The 16805-nt window shown below is 46.2% G+C and overlaps 1 long non-coding RNA gene across 1 annotated transcript; it reads right to left on the minus strand.

Moving 5' to 3' along the window:
* Window positions 1-5413: 5413 nt before the first annotated feature.
* On the minus strand, window positions 5414-14629 carry LOC138437682 (uncharacterized). The gene is made up of 3 exons (XR_011256109.1): window positions 14415-14629; window positions 13648-13875; window positions 5414-7897 (listed from the first exon to the last, which is right to left on the minus strand). It is a non-coding gene; the product is annotated as an uncharacterized lncRNA (long non-coding RNA).
* Between the last annotated feature and the right edge of the window lie 2176 nt (window positions 14630-16805).

The raw sequence follows: 16805 nt of genomic DNA on the forward strand, positions 1-16805 counted from the left end.
GGAGTGCCATCAGCCCATTTTACAGATGCAAATGAAACTGGCCTGGGACCTGGGACCCTTTGCTGCGGTGCCGCCATGCTTGCACCTGGACACACCTCTTCTTGAGCAACGAAATATAAAGAAACTGTCTGGGACTGAAAATATCAGTGTGCATGCCCAGTTGGGACAAATTCTGGACCCAAAAGATACAAAGAGACTAAAAAACACAACTGCCACTTTTGAAGATCCTGGAGCAAAAAGCAGGAGGTTGGGAGTAAAAGCAGGGTATTGCTCATCCTCCCTGCCCACTGCACCACCTAAGGGGTGGGCAAAACTCCTAAACCACTCCTCCGGCCCATCCCCTGGACACACTCCATATAAGCAGCAAACACAAAAGGGAACCTGCTGTTTGTTCTTGCTCCCCCTCTGGTACAAGTTCAGTTCAGTTCAGTTCAGTCGCTCAGTCATGTCCGACTCTTCGCGACCCCATGAATTGCAGCACACCAGGCCTCCCTGTCCATCACCAACTCCCGGAGTTCACTCAAACTCACGTCTATCGAGTCGGTGATGCCATCCATCCAGCCATCTCATCCTCTGTCATCCCCTTCTCCTCCTGCCTGCAATCCCTCCCAGCATCAGGGTCTTTTCCAATGAGTCAACTCTTTGCATGAGGTGGCCAAAGTATTGGAGTTTCAGCTTTAGCATCAGTCCTTCCAAAGAACACCCAGGACTGATCTCCTTTAGAATGGACTGGTTGGATCTCCTTGCAGTCCAAGGGACTCTCAAGAGTCTTCTCCAACACCACACTTCAAAAGCATCAATTCTTCAGCACTCAGCTTTCTTAACAGTCCAACTTTCACATCCATACATGACCACAGGAAAAACCATAACCTTGATTAGATGGACCTTTTTTGGCAAAGTAATGTCTCTGCTTTTCAATATGCTATCTAGGTTGGTCATCACTTTCCTTCCAAGGAGTAAGTGTCTTTTAATTTCATGGCTGCAATCACCATCTGCAGTGATTTTGAAGCCCCCCAAAATAAAGTCTGACACTCTTTCCACTGTTTCCCCATCTATTTCCCATGAAGTGATGGGACCAGATGCCATGATCTTTGTTTTCTGAATGTTGAGCTTAAAGCCAACTTTTTCGCTCTCCTCTTTCACTCTCATCAAGAGGCATTTTAGTTCCTCTTCACTTTCTGCCATAAGGGTGGTGTCATCTGCATATCTGAGGTTATTGATATTTCTCCTGGCAATGTTGATTCCAGCTTGCGCTTCTTCCAGCCCGGTGTTTCTCATGATGTACTCTGCATAGAAGTTAAATAAGCAGGGTGACAATATACAGTGGCCCCACTAAATTCTTGCCTGAATTTCCTGTCCAGTCTCTAGTCAATTTCTATCGATTGGGGAAGGCCAAGAATCCTGGTTGGTAGCATAAACACAAAGGCTCAGAAAAGTCACATGCCTTGACTAAAACCATCATGTTCAAAAGTAGCAGAGTCAAGATTCAAAAATCAAGCCAACACTTGCACTATACCATCAAACAGGGACCTGCCACGATGATGCCTCTGCTTGGCATCTCAGAAGCTAGAGGTCTTGCCCAGGACCATCTTTCCTTCAAGTAATCAAAGCCCCAGAGGCTTTCAAGGTTCCTGGGCTCCTTTGCACTTACAGTCACCTCCACAAAAAAAAAAAAAAAAAAAACTCAAATGGACTTGGCCAAGGACGTGGCCAAGGTCATAAGAAGTTCACTATGTGGAGCCTCAATGCATTCCTCACTGGAAACCAAGATCTGGCCCCTAGCTGATGTCATTCCTGAGTGGAGGTAGGTTCCCCAGGAGACGGGCAGCCTCTGCCCCCACGGCTTCTATTCTGGCCTCTGTGTTCCTCTCTCTTGTTTCCCTCAGGCTTCTCCCCTTTTTTCTGTGATTTTGGGGTTTCTGAGGTAGATTTCCAGGTAAAGTGATCACTGAGATCATAAACAGGAGGTTTTTAATGAAACAGGAAAAGAAATGGGCTCCACCAGGCTTTGGCCACTGTCATTTGTGTTATTTACATAAAAATATGCACATTTCTTCCTTTAATTCTAATGAAATCCAGTTTTAGTTAGAACCATGGGATAGATAAATATGGTTACGGAGCAGAATCCATAATAAAGGCAATGAGGGTGCAAAGTCAGGCGTTTCTTTTGTGTATGTGGTTGTCATTTGAGAGACAAAGAGCTTAAGACGTCAAGGAAAAAGAAAGAGGAAGAATTTAGAAATGAGCAGATGCAAATGAAATAGTCACTCTGCAACAAATGGATATGCCAGACACATAAGGCATAGAAGGTTTCAGGGGAAAATCATAGCTCAGATCCAGGAAGATCAGATAAGATATATCATATTGCATGTAATTGTCTTTTACTCTGCTCCTCACTAGGAAAGAGACGGAAAGTATGACTTTATGTCTCTTACCCTGGTCTTTAGCTTCCTCTTGACCAGCCTCAACTTCAGGTCACTTCTATGTTGATCTTGAAATAACCGTGCACTTGTCAGTCATCCCATGAAGCCTGTCCATATGGCCCTCACCGGGACAGATGTGGCTGATCCTCTGAGCTCCGCTATTTACCTTGATGTGCTTCCCAAGTCCCTCTAGAACCACCTGGCCAGGCACACTCTCTGGACCGCCAGTCCTACTGAACTTGGACTCAGTTTGCCAAATCTGCTTCTATACCCACCTCACACAAACAGACTTACGTGTGTGTGCACACACACATCCACAACATACACACATCCACAACATACACACAACACATACAAGACACACCACACACATACACATCGTCATCCTTGGCATGCCCCAGGATGTAACATACTCCCATACTCCGTTTCTCCATCTGCTTGGTTCTGACCCTGAAACCCAGTCTGACCCTACTGTCTTGAAGGTCCAATAAGCAGAAATCCTTCAGACCCAAGGAACTGATTCTTCAAGCAGCTGTGACCTGGTCCTGCTACAACGAGGCATGTGGAAAGCTGGGATTCAAGCCGTGTCTGAACGGTGGAGACACTAATCCAGAGTGGGTCAAGCTCTCTGAACAGAGACTGCCTCTGGCCCAAACTCGACTCACCTCATGCTTGTCATTGGATCCAAAATCGTTACCACTGGAGAGTCACTGCAGAGCGTTTCAGTTATTTCTGATGGTGCAATCTATTACTTACCACATACTCCCTGACTGTGCAAACCACAGCCCTTGATACATGCATCACCCTGGAAGGAAAATGTGTTGGATCATCAGATTCTCATAAACTGAGGCATGCGTGGGCTCCAACTCAGATTTTCCATCCAGTGAAGCTCAGCACTCACTTGGGGGCTGTTCTTTTTGCTTCCCGACACTTACATTGAAAGCTCGTCTGACCCTTTCACTTCTTTGTCAATTGGTTAATGATTTGAAAATCATCAGAACTGGAACTTCAGGCAGCCTTGGTGTAATTTGAAGACCTATCACTAACGTGTGTGTGTGTGTTTTATTTCAGGCTTTAATCACCTGTATAATTATCATTTTTTTAATGAACTGCCAATCAAAGACACACAGTAAAATTTACATCAACCTTGGATTGAATTGTGGAACAAATGAGATTTCCTAAATGTGGTTCCTCTCTCTCCCCTATCATCTCAGCCCAAGTATCTGAGTTTCCTTCATAGTACACTCAGGAAGCTCAGGGTTTCCCAGCTGCCATCCTGCCCCACACTCCCTCCTCTCTCTCCTGCTACCCTAACCACCCAAGAACCTCCTAAGAGCCTTTCCGTTAGGAAAATAGCTCAAAGAAGGTGAGGTATGGGGGAGAGAGTGGGGGGTGGAGGGAGGGACATTAGAGACAACTTGGCCCAACCCCCTCACCTTGAGGCTGGGAAGTCTGAAGATCAAAGATGTGAGGTGACTAGCCCAAAGTCAGCAGAATCTTGGAAGATGGAGGGAAATCTCAGCAGGAGGGTGAGGGGTAGGGAAAGTAGGATGGGGAAGGGACCAGGGAAAGCGAGGAGCGGGGAAGGGGAGAGGCAGGGTGGAGGATTTCACAAATGCCTGACAGCCCGGAAGAATTATGCTTTAGCCTTAAATCACACCCCACAGGCAGTTCTAATCAAAATGCAAACTCTAAATATAATTCACATGAAGTATGTTCCGGAAATCCTTTTGCCTAAATATGTCTTCAGTTATTAAGACACTTTCGTTGGGGCTTGCATTCTCCTCAAAGGCAATGTCTACGTCTCAGGGGCAGAAATGTGGGTGATTTTCTCTTTAAATTTCCTCTTTGAACTCTTTCTGCCTCGTGTGAATTCTTCACAGTAAGCATACATAATTTTTACAAAAGTTATAAAGAATATTTTTAAACAAAAATTAGAATATTTTAATAATCTATTTCACCTTAATTATACAGGTAATGACAGCTTTGCAGATCTGACCTTGCAGAATTGGGTTAAAAGCTAAATATACAAGATGATACCCAAAAAAAGCAGTTTAAAATTTTATAATATAGATCATGATTTATGTGAATACCCTTTGGAGCAATTATAAATGTCCACAGGTACATTTTCACCTGAGCACATCTTAGTGTGGTCAGTTCTAGAATCATCCCAGAATGGAAAGAATTCTTTCAGAGAGCAGCATGAATTTGCTGGGGCTTGCTATTGACCTGTAATTTTCAAGGACTTCTAGGTTTATCTGAAAGATGCACAAGGACTGTTTGGAATGGCTGGGAAGGAAAGAATCCAGATAACTTCCAAGAGTAAAGCAATAAAATTAATTAACAGCAGCTACTGCTAGAAAATGGAAAGTGGAAATTTGTTAATACTTTCCTGAATAATTTAAGCCAAACAATCTATATAATGCCTAATGGATAGGCAACATTCCATAGATATTGTCAGTGATTATTATCATAATACATTTCTCAGGACTACAATTCCCAAAATGTACCATTTCTCTTCTTGTCTGCCTACAGTTCCCAAAATGCACTGCTCTTCTTCCATTCAGCCTCCCTGCCTATTCATTGCCCTTCTGGGAAAGGAGATATGAGAGCTGATTGGGAAAGGAAAATCCAGGCCCCAGTGGGGAGAAGTAGCTGATCACACAACTTCCTTGACAGTCCTACATCCCTAAATTAGGAGATAGAGTGATTAAAAAAAAAAAAATTGTCCTGATTTTGTTCCAGCGAAGCCTGGGAGTATCATCATTGACTCTCTAAAATTGCTTGTGTTTATTTGCCTGTTCAATTTTACCCAGCTCTGTTTTGTGTTAAAACTGTTAAAACAGTTCCTCCAAGATCAGGATATTAAGATGTCTGCTAGTTGCAAGGGTGTCATGTTGCAATGAGTTTCAGTGTTTTGCTGTTTTTATGGCTGTTAGTGAGAAGTTACAGGAGGGGCTACATGATTTCAGATTGGAAACTGGACCAGATTTCTGTGATTATTTGAGTTGTTTTAGATTTAGAACAAGAAAGATACCAAGTGTTGCACCAACAGATATTACACAGTGTAAAAATTCATATAGTAGGGTCTTTCCACACCTTAAAATTATACAAAACATAGATTATTCAGGAAAAGAATCACTCACTGGCTGAGTAGTGTCCAACTCTTAGCGACCATACAAACTGTAGCCCACCAGATTCTTCTGTCCATAGTATTCTCCAGGCAAGAATACTGCAGCAGGTTGCCATTCCCTCCTTCAGGGGATCTTCCCAATCCAATGATCAAATCTGCGTCTCCTGTGTTGGCAGACAGATTGTTTACCACTGAGCCACCTAGGAAGCCCTCAGAAAGAGAATAAAATGTCTCTAAGAAGCGCCAAAGAATTGATGCTTTTGAACTGTGGTGTTGGAGAAGACTCTTGAGAGTCCCTTGGATTGCAAGGAGATCCAACCAGTCCATTCTGAAGGAGATCAGTCCTGGGTGTTCTTTGGAAGGACTGATGCTAAAGCTGAAACTCCAGTACTTTGGCCACCTCATGTGAAGAGTTGACTCATTGGAAAAGACTCTGATGCTGGGAGGGATTAGGGGCAGGAGGAGAAGGGGATGACAGAGGATGAGATGGCTGGATGGCATCACCGACTCGATGGACATGAGTTTCAGTGAACTCTGGCAGTTAGTGATGGACAGGGAGGGCTGGCGTGCTGCAATTCATGGGGTCGCAAAGAGTCGGACAAAACTGAGCGACTGAACTGAGCTGAACTGAAGAAGAGGCTAAGCCTGAAATTTTCAGAAAACCATATTTTATCTTAGGAACAATTTTGAGAGGTATTAAGAATAATATACATTAAAATTTTAATGAGGTGAAAATTGCTATATCTATAAATTAAATCGTATCAAATTGCTATTTTTGTAGATAAAGAAAAAAGTTATATATTGACAGTTTCAAATGGCTCTTGCTAGAAGCTGAATTTTTCACCAAACATTTTTTTGAGCACTTACTATGCTCAGGACTCTGCTGTGGGGTTCAGAGGCTTGAGAAAGACCTAGCACCTGCTCTTCAAAAGGCAACATTTCAGAGATCCCAGTGATCGGGTCTTAGACAGGAGCTGACAGAATAATCCTTGGAAGAAAAGCTGTGACCAACCTCAGTCAGTTCAGTCGCTCAGTCGTATGACCAACCTAGACAGCATATTAAAAAGCAGAGACATTACTTTGCCAACAAAGATCCATCTAGTCAAGGCTATGGTTTTTCCAGTAGTCATGTATGGATGTGAGAGTTGGACTATAAAGAAAGCTAAGCACCGAAGAATTGATGCTTTTGAACTGTGGTGTTGGAGAAGACTCTTGAGAGTCCCTTGGACTGCAAGGAGATCCAACCAGTCCATTCTAAAGGAGATCAGTCCTGGGTGTTCACTGGAAGGACTGATGCTGAAGCTGAAGCTCCAATACTTTGGCCACCGGATGCAAAGAACTGACTCATTGGAAAAGCCCCTGATGCTGGGAAAGATTGAAGGTGGGAGGAGAAGGGGATGACAGAGGATGAGATGGTTGGATGGCATCACTGACTTGATGGCCATGAGTTTGAGCAAACTCTGAGAGTTGGTCATGGACAGGGAGGCCTAGCGTGCTGTGGTCCATGGGGTCACAGAGTCGGACACAACTGTGCAACTGAACTGAACTGACAGAGCAACAGGAATGGAGACACTGGAAACACATTTGTATTGTTTTAAATGCAGACATGGCAACAGTACTGAAGCTCACGGACACAGTGAAGGGTGCTGAGGTCAAGAGCTACTGTGCATCACAGGGAACAGCTACAATTGCTCTGGGAACAAGTTGCTGGTGTCTCTTTGCTCTTGCATGGCATCACTGGATCTGGGCTGCTGGTCAGGTTAAGGGGCTGCTGGTCAGGTTATGCAGCTGCTGATGTGGCTGGAGGAAGACTGATCTTCAATTAACAATGGTTTAACTATAAAACACACATGAGCTGGTCTGAAAAGAGGCTATGTTCTTAAGGTGCACCTTGAAAAGCTACCATCTTTAGCCATTGCTGAAGGAAACCACCACCAGCAGGAGAGAGAGAGTTCACCTGGGAAGATGTGCCCCCCTCCCCAGCCCCATCACACTGTGAGCCAGTGGAAAATGGCACCCAGGGAAGCAAGAAAATGTTCTTTCTAAAATATATTTATTTATGTGTTTATTTTTGGCTGTGTTGGATCTTCGTTGGTGTGTGGGCTTTCTTAGTTGCAGTAAGCAGGGGCTACTCTTTGTTGTGGGGCATAAGCTTCTCATTGTGGTGGCTTCTCTTGTTGCAGAGCACAGACTCAGTAGCTGTGGCCCACAGAATTAGTTGCACGTGGAATCTTCCCGGACAAGGGATTGAACTCACGTCTCCTGCACTGCCAGGTGGATTCCTATCCACTGAACCACCAGGGAAGTCCCAAGAAAATGTTCTTTTATGATAATTTTCATTCTGGAAAAAAAAAAAGATGAACAATTTGCCAAGGAATTCTGTTGAGTTTGATGATCCTCATATTTTAAGGTGAAGGCTCAGATCAGTTACTGAGGTTTGAACTGTAAGCAGCCTTAGAAATCTCAGTGAAGACTGTGGCCAGAACACAGTTTATAAAGGTTTGCTCATGGATAGGAAGCTTGCATCTGATGTAAATCTTTTCAAAGAAAAGACCAGTTGTCATGCGTAAAATAGGTAACTAGTGGGAAGCTGCTATATAACACAGGGAATCCAGCCTGGTGCTCTGTGATGACCTAGAGGGATGGGATGCGGGAGGGGAAGGAGACTCAAGAGGGAGAAAAGGGATATATATATACATATACATATATATATATATGTATATGTATACATATACACACACATATATGTATACGACTGATTTGTGTCGTTGCATGGCAGAAAGCAACACAACATTGTAAAGCAATTTTCCTCAAATTAAAAATAAATTTAAAAAAAGGAAAGAAAAGACGGGTATTTGGAAATGCTTGGAGAAGGAAATGGCAACCCACTCCAGTATTCTTGCCTGGAAAATCCCATGGACAGAGAAACCTGGTAGGCTGCAGTCCATGGGGTCGCAAAGAGTCAGACACGACTGAGCAACTTCACTTTCACTTTCTTTCTTTCACTGTGTTGTTTTGGTGAGTCATGCATTTTAATTTACCCTTAATTGTGCTCTGTGTGGCAAAGGAAAGACCTCAAGGAGAGTGGACAAGCATCAAAAACTTTAAAAATGTTTAAATATCAAAGGGAGGATGAATAATCCATTGTAGTATGATGAGGCATAAAACAGAGTAATTAAATACAATGCAGGAAGATAAATGGTAATTTAAGCTAACTAAAAAGGAAGAGGAGATGCTCTTTCTTCAACTATAAAATTATCAATGAAGAAATTTTCATGGGCACCATCTGTTGAGATATTTAATATTAAGCTAGATAAATAAGTCAAAAATACTTTGTCCTCTAATTAGAGGACGAACCCAAACTGAGTCACAGAATATCCTGAGATGTATACAATCATTACTTTTTTACTTGGGAACATGAGATCATCAAAATTTGGAATTGCCATTAGTTTATGAAGAGCTGCTCTGAGGTCCACTACATAACTTGGGGGTAAGAGAAGAGTTTTTCTGGTAAAACTAGTGTATCTCTCAAATATAATCAAGGAAACCAGCGTGCTTACAAAAATCTCAAAAAAATAAGAAGAAATGTCACTGAAATTGAAGATGGTATTGTTTACTGATGATCCTGTCACGCAGTTTCGGCCCACTGACCTCTGCCCTGTAAGTCCCATTTCTTAGGTGCTTTACTATAATATTTGGAGGGAATGTAGGTGTGGGGATTCTAGCTGTTAGATGGGCGGTTTCCTCTGAAGGCATCAATGCTCCTCTCCAGTATTTTCAGTTGCTTTCCTTCCAGACAGTCCGAGAACTGTTTCCTGCTCCTCGCAGTCTAGTTGTGGCTGCATGACTTGCTTTGGCAGAGCTGTGAGTGGAGGTGGCATGTGTTACTTCAGGAGGGTGTTCCCCTGTCCCCACAGTCAAAGCAAGGTAGTGACTGTGGAGGCGACCCCAAGCCACCTTGCAAAGGAAGGCCCTGCAGTGGCCTTTGCAGAAACAAGAACAACAGCTCTGTTGCTTTGAAGCCCCGAGTCTTGGAGACATCACAGCAGCATTGCCAAGTCTTTTTCTGGTACAAATCCCAACAGTAAATTAACCACATTTCTGGCTGTAAGTCAATATCCTCTAAGTGTAGTTAGTATAAATCAGTTTTCCAAGGCCTCATCAATCTTGGGACAATTGAAAATATGAAATGTCTAAATCGTGAAAGTTAAAGAACAGGTTCTGGAGCTGCAGAGATGCTGCTAGGGTCACAGTCTGGAAGAATCAGTCTTGTCCTGTCAATGTTCTTCAAAAAGAGGATCAAGACGGGCTGCAGACCTGAGCTCAGGGAAGGCTCCTGACCACGAATGGAGGAGAACCACACACGTTCTGTCTACAACAACTATACACAATGCAAGGCAGCATCACTCCACCCCTAGCTGGCTCTGGGCAGTTTGGCCCCAGTCAGAAAACTGGTTGACATCCAGGTTACATTTGACAGACTTTAAGTGAAAGTGAAAGTCACTCAGTCATGTCTTACTCTTTGCAAACCCATGGACTACAAAGTCCATGGAATTCTCCAGGCCAGAATACTCTAGTGGGTAGCCTTTTCCTTCTCCAGGGGATCTTCTCAACCCAGGGATCGAACCCAGGTCTCCCGCAATGCAGGCAGATTTTTTACCAGCTGAGCCACAAGAGAAGCCCAAGAATACTGGAGTGGGTAGCATATCCCTTCTCCAGGGGGTCTTCCCAATGCAGGATGGAACCCAGGTCTCCCGCATTGCAGGTGGATTCTTTATCAGGTGAGCTACAAGTACAGAAGACTCAGGCTTAGTGTTTTTGTTTGTGGTTTGTTTATATACAACCCTCTGACTTCACTTTCACTTTTCACTTTCATGCATCAGAGAAGGAAATGGCAACCCACTCCAGCGTTCTTGCCTGGAGAATCCCAGGGATGGGGGAGCCTGGTGGGCTGCCATCTATGGGGTCGCACAGAGTCGGACACGACTGAAGTGACTTAGCAGCAGCTGCAGTAATTATTGTGCACCTGGAAATGTGAAAATCGAAGCTAAACCACAGGAAGGAAAAAATTGGACTTGTATGTGCAAACCTCCAGCTATTAAATCATTTTGCCCTTAAAGTGAAAGAAAGTGAAGTTGCTCAGTCCTGTCTGACTCTTTGTGACCCCATGTAGCCTACCAGGCTCCTCTGTCCATGGGATTTTCCAGGCAAGAATACTGGAGTGGGTTGCCATTTCCTTTTCCAGGAGATCTTCCCGACCCAGGGTTTGAACCCAGGTCTCCCACATAGTAGGCAGCAGCTTTACCATCTAAGCCACCAGTTAAGTCTATTTTGCCCTTAAGAAACTACCAAACCCCTGACAATGGGAGAGAGATGGGGGTAATGAAAGCTGACTAGTAGCTGCATTTACTGTTCCAGGGATCAACACCCCCAGCCCAAGGCCTGATCATGCTCTGACAAAGAACTTGGAGACTTATGCTCAGTGAGAAAGGCAGACACTTGAAGACCTCCTATGTGTGAACAGTAATATGAAATGTCCAGAATATGGAAATCCAGAGAGACAAAAGCAGGCAAGCGATTCGTGGTAGAATCACTGTTGGCTGGATTTGAATCTCAGCCGGACCCACATTCCTGGAACTCATCTCTCTGCGTCAGTGTTTCCTGCTGTGATCTCAGGGGCCACCCCTCCTCCTAGGAACCCTGGTCACCACTCCCTCAAATCTGGGGCAGGAGGGCACGGATCTGAGTCCGCACACAGACACACAGCAGTGCAGCTGCGGGGTTATCTGCCAGTCTCGCCACGCTCAGGGATTCCGCATCGCAGCCCTAAATGAGAGGAGGGAAATTTGCCTTTATTATTTTTTTTTCCATTTTTAAAAATTATTTTAGTATAATTGCTTTACAGGGTTGTGTTAATTTCCTGCTGTACCAAGAAGTGAATCGGCCATATGTATACATATATCCCCTGCCTCTTGAACCTCCCCCCACCGCCCCCATCCCACCCTCTAGGTCGTCACAGAGCACCGAGCTGAGCTCTCTGTGCCACACAGCAGCCTCCCGCCAGCTCCACGCCAGGCCGAGTGGCCTTATTCTTGGCTTGAATTTTCTCCCCTCATAGAGTTGCTGCTGCCAGCACCATTAATCTGTTCCTAAACCATGTGTTGGCCCACGGACGATGTTCATCTGTCTTTACCCATGCCACACAGTTCCTTCCTCTCTTAAAACTAATATTTTAATTGCAAAGAGGCTCTGCTTGGAAGTCCTTCCAACGCCCCGGGCTCTCTGCCTGCACTGTTAATCTGGTAGGACTCGCCCGACTGCAAGAAACTCTTGGAGCCTCGAGGAAGCTTAGCAGGTCTCACTGAGGCAGCAAAAGAGGAGACTGTTATAAATAAGCTATCAGAAGACCCCCTGCCCATAAGTGGTTCTGGCTCCTGAAACACTGCTGCTGCTGCTGCTGCTAAGTCGCTTCAGTCGTGTCTGACTCTGTGCGACCCCGTAGACGGCAGCCCACCAGGCTCCCCCATCCCTGGGATTCTCCAAACAAGAACACTGCAGTGGGTTGCCATTGCCTTCTCCGCCTGAAACACTGAGGCAGGCTCTTTGCCTGGCCCAGGTGAAGTTCATGACCAGAGCCTCCTGCTGGACTTATTCCGGCCATTTGCTACCCACAAGCTCTGGAAATCAGCTTTCGGGAGAGAGGAAGGAGAGGCCACCTGTCCACATCCAGCTAGATCACGTCCACTTCCTACCCCTCCCTGCAAAACAGTGTGGCAGCCTGCAGTGAGCAAATGGACAGATGGACAGATGGACAGATGAAGGCCCACTGGGCTCCTGTCCAGCATTCTAGGGCTCAGGATAGGCAGGGAGCAGGTTTCCCTTCATCTCCCTGTATTTGATGTGGTTTTCATCTCCTAGGAAGTCACCCTAGGACCCCAGGGAAGCTGCATGGCATGAGGGAAGGGGCAGCCCCAGCTGTGGGGAGAACGGGCTGAGACGGAGGTTGTGCTGCAAGTTTGGGGAAAGGGTCAGACCAATCCTACTGACTCTAAAGGCACAAAGATGCTCGGAAGGTCAAGGTAGCAACGACCAGATCTCTTGAGTTGGGTCCGATTAGCCTCTCCTCCCTTCCACAGCTTGGCCTCCCAGCATCACACATCTGGGAGGGAACCCCAGAATTGAGGGCAAGTGAGGTTCAGAAAGGCAAGTGAGGCTCAGCATTGTTGTGTCTGGCCATGCCTCCCTCTGTGTGAAATCGCTCTCTTGAGGGTGGAGTCTACATGTCTGGGACCCTCTTGAAGAAGTTCCTCTGACACCTAGAGAAAGTGGGAAGGCCTGGGGAGAGTGTCCGAGGCTGATGGCAGGCAACCCAACACTCACTGTAACTCAGGGTGCTTGGGCTTGAGTTTCAGTATCCAGGAAACCACGGGGCTACCCCTTCATAGGTGCAGCTTCCTGTCTGTGCACCCAAACTCAGGCTATCCTACTGAATTAATCTGAAAATTGCTTCATTTAATCATTAATCTGGCAGCAGAGTTGTACTTAAACTTCCAGAGGGAGCTGTTTAGCCAGCCTTATGCTAAACACAGATTCATCACAAAGAATTTTCCACGCTTGGTGATGGAGGGTAAATTCCACCTTCACTCCTGCCACTCTATAAATAATTTTTCCCACCTGTCAGAGCAGAAACGCTCTGGCTGAATCGTGTTGAGGTTTGACAGAACACAACAAAATTCTGTAAAGCAATTAGCCTCCAGTAAAAAAACAAAAATCAAAAGAAAACCAATTATTTTTTTTAAAAAGCACTTCTGAAGAGTTTAAGACTTTATTCTGACTTAACTGGTTGGGAAAGCAATATTGGGAGTTTTGACAGTCCATTTGATCTCATTATCTGAGTCTATAATCTAAAGATGTGGACGAACATTTACCGGGAATAGTTAGATGCCCTGGAAATGCTCCGCTGAGCATGTCCATGAACTCTGTTAATTATTTACTAGTCTTAATAGGTTTCTGTTACAGTTTACTTGTTAGAGATCATTGCTGGCTCAGCCCCGGGTCTGGGTTGAGGCGCTTGTTCCCACAGAGGCTCACCTGGGAAGAAGGAACCACCAAGCCTTGCCAACATCCCCGAAGGCCTTTGGCTTTGTCTCGTTTGTCTGGCCCCTGAACTGGCGGCAGAAGGCCCTCACCTCTTCTCCAGCAGCAGAGGCAAGTCAACCCCCGATTTCTTCCTGGAAGCAGCTCAGTGAGTCTTATGGTGGGTCATCCGGTCACATCCCATCCGTTGTATACAGCGGCCACTCGGCCTGAGCCCTGCCCCTAGATGGAAGGAAGCATGCTAGAACACGATCAAGGGCTTCCCTGGGGGCTCAGTGGAAAAGAAACTGCCTGCCGATGCAGGAGGCATGAGTTTGGTCCCCGGTCCGGGAAGATCCCACATGTCATCCCCAGCTAAGCCGGTGCTCCACATCTATTGAACCTCTGCTCTAGAGCCTGGGAGCTGCAACTACTGAAGCCCACACACCCCAGAGCCCGCGGCTCCTCAACAAGAGAAGCCACCCCAATGAGAAGCCGCCACCCCTGCTGTGGGGAGCAGCCCCCACAGCAGCTAGAGAAGAGCCCATGCATCAGCACAGACCGGGCACAGCCAGCAGAAGAAAGAGAGAACACGGACAGGCAGCATCGCACACGGCTCACAAGCACCACACTGGGTATTTTGCTAGAACCTTCTCTCCCAAGAGTCCTCCCTCTTCCCAACATTCCTGTGAGAGAATCAGTGGGGCCTCTGCGGCCGCGTGAGGAAACCCAGCCCGTGTGCTCTTTGGTAAAGGGGGTGACGTAACCCCCTCGGTGCCCACCTTCCCCTGGGCAGCACGGCTCTCTCTTCCCTTTGCATTGACCTTCTGGCTGGCTTTTGCCGACCTTGGGGACGGCACACACTCCTCCACGTTAGAAAGTCTCCGTTAATGTCTGTGCAGGTGATGAACGTCTGCAGAACTCTGAACACACGCGACAGCCTGTTATCACGAGAAGCAGAAACGGGAGGAAGGATGTGGTCATCCCCGGCTGGAGTGAAACACGCTCTGGGCCGGGCGCCTCATCCTGAGTCACCAGGCCGCTCCCTGCTGTGTTCTCATCAGCTCCGGGGCCTGTGAAACACATTGATGGTTTCCTTTCCTGAGCTCAGCAGAGGCCCTGGCTCAGCTCTCCACAGTTTAGTAGAAAAGACTTCAATGTGTAATGAGTCCAGGGTATTAAATTTCTCTTTTTATAGACAGTCCAGCAAACAGTGAGAGCCTTTAAGGAGAAGGTGAAATATGAACTGCAACATGCTTTGCTGATCCTGTGTTCTTTTGAGCTTGAGCCAACAAAGTAGCTAAGGATGCTGCTGGTAAATGCATTGAAACCTTTGCTGTAGGGCCGCTGATCATTCTCGAGTGGCTCTTCTGCCCAGATACCTTCCTGCTCCACCCGCCTCCTTGCGGAAACCAAAGCAGTCTGCTATCAAGGGAGCCAAACCACAACGTCTATGGCCCATCCCGTCCTAAGAGGATTTTTGTGGCCCTGATTATGGGGTGAATTGTATGGCCCACCTTCACTCCTACAAATTCACATGCTGAAGCCTTAATCCCCAGGACCTCAGACTGTGACTGTATTTGGAGAGAGAAATATATATATATGTATGTTTTGGCCGTGCTGGGCCTTCATTGCTACACGTGGGCTTTCTCTAGTCGCAGTGTGCTGGCTTCTCATTTCAGTGGCTTCTCTTGTTGTAGAGCCAGGGCTCCAGGCAGAGCATGTGGGCTCAGTAGTTGTGGTGCCTGGGCTTAGCTGCCCTACAGCGCGTGGAATCTTCCCAGACCCGGGGCCGAACCCCTGCATTGACAGGCAGACTCTCAACCCCTGGACTACAAGGGAAGTCCCTGGAGATAGAGCCTTTAGTAAAGTAATTAAAGTGAAATGAGGCCACGAGGGTGACTCTAATCCTATCTGGTCAGTGTCCTTGTAAGAAGACATTAGGACACACAGACCTCAGGGGAGTTCGTGCTCACAGAGGAAAGACCCTGTGAAGCGTCAGCAAGAGCGTGGCCATCTGCAAGCCGAGGAGAGAGGCCTCAGGGGACACCGACCCTGCTGACACCTTGTTCTTGGACTCCCAGCCCCAGAACTGTGAGAAAATATATGTCAGCCAAGTCAGCCACCCAGACTATGATATTTTGTTATGACATCCCAGGCAAACTAATACAGGCACTAAAAAAACTCACTCTTTTTCTGATGTGGAAAAAAAAAAAAACTTAAAATATATTTGACTCTAAAAGCTTATTTTCTTCTGAGTTTAAAAGGAATTGCACCATTTTTGTGGGCCCCCTGAAGTATGGCGAGCTTTGAGCAAGGCTCCCCTTGTGCCTGATGGAGAAGCCAGCCCTGCCGTTATCCAGGGCACCTGGACCACTCTTCGCTGAAGCTGGGTTTCCCACTGATGCTGGGTTTCTCCCAGGGCTCTCTGCACATCAGCTTACATTTTATTATGAGCCCAAGCCAGGCCGCTGGGATCAATGAGCTTTGCCAGTTCATAATCCAGCCTTCCCCAAGAATCTTTGAGGGGTGAAGCAATTTAGAAGCACCTTGATAAACACCAATTTAATAATCAGCAACGAGGCCTCAGGTAACGATTCACAGTCAGAACAATGTCACCCCTAGGTGACTGCACCCCAGCAGTGGGCAGTCTCTCATGCCCCTTGATTAAACTCACAGATGCATTTGAAATCAAAATAGGATTCCAGAGGTGGAAATGACTTAAAAGAGATCACAGAGAACATTTCATTTACCACAATGCAATTATACAAATTTTATGCGTGGCTTCAATAAGACTGGAAGGTTATTTATTAGATCAAGAAGCCACTTGAGCTCTTTTATTATTAATACATTGACATTGTCCCCCAGTTGCGCAGGGCTTGGACAGGCCTGTGGCTCAAAGCAAGAAGATTCTGTGATGAAGTATGGGCCCACCCAGGGTAGAAGCGGGTGGACATGCCGGCCGCGGGAAGTATCTATAAGAACAGAGAGGCACAAAACAGGCTAGCACACGCAAGGCAGGCAAGTGGGTGCAGGAGAGCTGAGGCACAAGAGGAGAGAGGGCTCAAAGGCAGAAGGGGCTAGACTGGTCCTAGGGGGCTGTTAAGGTTTCCATGGGGATAAGCTTCTCAGAGTCCATTCCCAGGAGATCCTGACATTTCCAGAACAGGAAA

This window comes from Ovis canadensis, chromosome 1 (genome assembly GCF_042477335.2).
Source record: "Ovis canadensis isolate MfBH-ARS-UI-01 breed Bighorn chromosome 1, ARS-UI_OviCan_v2, whole genome shotgun sequence".
Lineage (NCBI taxonomy): Eukaryota > Metazoa > Chordata > Mammalia > Artiodactyla > Bovidae > Ovis > Ovis canadensis.